This window comes from Phaseolus vulgaris, chromosome 5 (assembly GCF_051622355.1).
Source record: "Phaseolus vulgaris cultivar YP4 chromosome 5, ASM5162235v1, whole genome shotgun sequence".
Taxonomy (NCBI): Eukaryota; Viridiplantae; Streptophyta; class Magnoliopsida; order Fabales; family Fabaceae; genus Phaseolus; species Phaseolus vulgaris.
In genome coordinates this window covers 6,473,723-6,478,173 of record NC_143502.1, presented here as the reverse complement: position 1 = coordinate 6,478,173, position 4,451 = coordinate 6,473,723, and the positions used below count along the sequence as shown (strand labels likewise).

The window sequence follows — 4,451 nt, the reverse complement described above, 5'->3', positions numbered from 1 at the left end:
TCTATATTTCTTTCTTCGATGTAGCTCTTATTCTGTCGAAATCTTTCAAATGTTGAATCTTACTTCAGATTTCCTACAAAATATATTTTAGGGAGCAATTTGTCAAAGAGTTTTCTTTCCTTCTCTTTTTTTAAGGAGGATATGATAAATCATTTTCAAAAACACCTCTCTCCTTATTTTTAATTTTTTTCTTCCTCACTTCTTTTCTTTTCTCTCTCCGTTTCCTCTCTCTTCCCCTCAGCCTCATCTCCTTTTTTCAGTCACTACATTATTACAATGCTCTTTTGAATTAGGTTGGCTATTGACTGAAAACGGACCACTGTTTATTATCTGCAATTTGTTGGTCCACTTGTCTCATCTAGATCTCTATATTCCTAATCGCTGTCGTGCTATTTTCTTCCACTATCACAAGCCTTGTCAGGGTGTCTTCAACTTTACTCATTCTTTTAAGCATGGATGGATCCTCAACTTCAGGTGGATTGTTTTGATAAGTATAGTGGCCATTAAGATGATCACTTCCACAAAAATCACACCTGATTGGTTGACTCTGGTTTTGAGATGAATGAACAACATATAATTGTTAGGGAAATTTAACCATTTGTGCATGTAGTTGCTCAATTTGTTGTGTCAAACTTTTATGTTGAGCCAAGAGTGCATCTTCTAACAATTATTTCTTTTGAATACCTCGTCTGCCATGTTAGGCTTGATAATCAGTTCATGTCAAGGTATCAATAATCCTTGTCGCTTGTTCTACATCAAGAACCATTATTGTGCCTCCAGTTGCAGCATCTAGGAGCATTTTCAAGTCAGATCTAAGACCATGAAGGAATATACTCAGTTGAGCAATTTCTTCAACCCTATGATTTGGGCATTTTCTCAATACATATTGAATCTTTCCCATGTCTCAAAGAAGACTTCATATGCTCCTTATCTGAACATAGAAATTTCAAACTTTGTTTTGAGGTAGCGAGAAATTGGAAAAAACCTTTGCAGAAATTTTACCTTTGCAGAAATTGGAAATTTTACCTCCTCCCATCTAATGAGGCTTTGATTTGGAAGTGATTTGAGTCTTTCTTTATCCTTTCCTGCCAATGAAAAAGGAAACAAGAGCATACAAACATTTTCAACATCATCTGATTTTAAGCCCATTGCTCCCACCAATTCATAAAATGTATCCAAATGTGAATATGGATCCTCATGTTCAATTGCTGTGAATTGATGGGCACTGATGAGAGTGAAAAAATCGAGATTTATTTCCAAGACCTTGGCGGTAACAGGTATTGCAATACTAGAAAAATGTTTTGGCCCTTGGTACATGACATAATTTCCAAGTCTCCTCCTAAGGAGTGGTGCTTGTTTTTCTGTCATGTTGCTATCTTCCTAAAATATATTAGTGAGAAAAAATAATATTTTTTTTAAACAAAAAAAAAAATTTCAAAAAAAAATTTGAAGACAAAATGAAAACAACTTAAAATAAATATGCAAAATAAACAAAAATAAAACAATAAACAACAAAAAAAAAACAATAAAGAAATATAAAAAAAAAATTAAAACAAATAAACAGAATGAATTCAAATTAAAATAAACGGAATAAAATAAAAACAGAATCTACAAATAAAATCTAAAAATAAAACAAATCTTCAATTAAATAAAAAAAAAACAACACAATAAAGAAATATAAACATAATCCACCAATATAAACAAAAATTAAGAACTATTAACAAAAAATAAAAATAGTTAGAATATTTATAATATTTAGGAATCTATACTCAATAAATCAAACCTTTTCCCCCACAATAATGCCAAAAACTTGATGACTTTCTACGGCAAGTGCACCGCATTTGTCAGAAGTAATAATTGTCCCTAAGGACGGATATTGATTCCACAAGGAACAGTGAATTATCAAGTACAATAATCGTTAAATATAGAACAAAACAATAAAAAGAGTGTTGAATTGAGTGTGTTGGCAATGATCAATAAGAAAACAGACAAAGAATTACTTGCTTCAAGTTGGAAAAATAGGGATTAGGTTTCATCTCTCTCATTCTCATGTATTTTGATTAGCATGTCAATATTAAGTTCTTTGATTGAAATTGATGTCCGTAGAAAATTCATTTATATCGATCTCTCGGATATAAATTTTTTAAGAATGTTTCCTAAATATCGATCTCTCGCATACTTATAAAAACAAATTAGAAATCACAATCAAATGTTAATGGAAATTAACATTTCAAGTCTATCTTTAGCACTCAAATATGTTAAGTATTGTTGTGTAGGTCAGAACCCTAACAATACCTCTCGGTCGGATTTAAGGTTCTCAATTTGTCACGGAAATTTAGAAGTAAAACAACAATAACAATAATCAATCAAGAATTGAATATTTTAATACATAAGATATCACCTAAATGCATAAGAGCTCAAACAGATGACTCCCAATCCCAAATAGTAGAATTAGCCACGTATACTTCTAGCACCTTTCATTCTCCCAATTGGGTTACAATTCACTCAATGGTGTTTTCCTCTAAATCTTGCACAGTAGGATTGAGTCTCTAGCCCCCTATTTAACCTAATTTTTTAGGGTTAGGTCGCTTCCTGTGTCGCGCTAATGGGCTAAGTGATAAACATAAAATAAGGCTCAATGTGTCTAACACATTCTTCCTTGAGCGAGGAATTCTCATTTGAGCGAGAAAGGCGTTGATTTCCGTAAACTATCCTAGAGCATTCTCGCTTGAGTGAGAATCTCCTATTGCAAAATTGGCTTTTTCGGCACTCTTTTCCATTCTAGGACCTTCCAGGTTTCTCTTTTGAGCTCACATCATTACTCTTTAATCCAAATTTTCAATCTTCCCTAGAAACCTACATTTAACACAAAATTTGGGAATAAAATATTCTTATTCAAATAAAGATCATAAAAAATATAAAAAAATATAAATTCATAAATTAGAGATTATTTTATATGTAAATTAGCAATAAATTCTCATAAGTGCCTATATTTTAATATAAAATATTACTGAAATTAGGCACTTATCAACTACCAATTATTTAGATTTTAAAGTTAGTAGCTAAGACCTTGGTAGCTAATTGGAGACCAATTTAAAAAATATTTATCAATACTAGAAACTATAATTGAGATACCAACAATTTTTTTAGTCTCTAAAATAGCATCTAATTTAGTAAATCTATCAACTAATTGTTTTTTGTTTCTATAAATGGTTTCTATTTAATGATGTTCTTGTAGTGCAGCTTTTGTGATACCAAAAATGTAAGATGAAAGATGGAACCAGTTTGGATGAAATCCTTGAAGCTTTTGTGATGTTGAAAAACTAACTTTGTGCACTAAATTCTCTTATTTCCTCCTCTCTTTCCTTTGAAAATATCTTTGCAGAAATAGCACCTTAAGGAAGAAGCCAGAGAATCCTCTTTCCTCAACACCAACAACTTGAAAACCCTAAAGCCTTCACCAACCAAGTAATCCGAGAAAATAAAGCAAGAAAAGCACAATTTGGAAGCTAAACCAAAAAGAGAATAATGTGACAAACATCAATGTTTTTTTTTTTATCAGCAAAAAATGAAAATTAAATTAAAAGAGATAAACAAGGGGTATCCCAACCCATTTACACAAAACAAACCACTTAAGGTGTTATCAAGTACAAGAGAAAAACCTTCACGGGAAAGAAACATATGCCATTTGCTGTAGGAGCTAAAACCCCTGCACCAGCAATCACCCTATCTATATTGGGCTGCAAAAAGAGAAACAATCTACAGCAGCAACTCCTCCATAGTACACCAAGCGAAATAGCTATCTCCATCATCTTTTTAGCTTCCAGTAACATCTCCAGATGCTTCAAGTTGACATTTGGCTTCACCATTGGCTTAAGACACCTGCCACACATGCCCGTCCCAGCTGCATATATTTCATCCGTTCAAATCTTTACAGCTTCTATTACTAGCTCCAGAAACCTTGTACCATCTCCACTTTTCACTAATATTAAGAGCACTCTCCAGCAACCTAATGCTTATTTCCTAACACCCTGCTAACCCCTCCTTCCAATCTGCTTCGAGCTGCATTACTCACTACTGCAACTTTACACATAAAATTAACTATCAATGATAAACCGCTGCCCCCTATCTTATACAACTTCAGCTAGCATCGGCCTACTTCCCAAATATGCTCCGCTCTGTTTCTGCAGCAACACCCTTGACAGAAACCATACCACAATATGCAGACCATAATTTCAAGTACCCCGTGATATTATACATTCGCTGCCCAGGAAAAAGCATACTCAAAACACTGCTAGAAGACACTGGTTAGGGTTCAAAAGCCAGTCAGAAAAAGCATAAGAGTAACCTGCTACCTTGTGTTTTAACCACAACCATGACTGTAGTTGAGCATTCTGAAAAATCTCATCATCATCAGGGACCCCTTCCTTAAAAACTACCAAGTTTCTTTG

General features: G+C 33.3%; 1 non-coding gene across 1 annotated transcript; it reads left to right on the top strand.

Annotated features, from left to right (window-relative positions):
* Nucleotides 1-854: 854 nt before the first annotated feature.
* LOC137836285 (small nucleolar RNA R71) lies at nucleotides 855-959 on the top strand. The gene has a single exon (XR_011085239.2). It is a non-coding gene; the product is annotated as a small nucleolar RNA R71 (small nucleolar RNA).
* The last annotated feature ends 3,492 nt before the right edge of the window (nucleotides 960-4,451 follow it).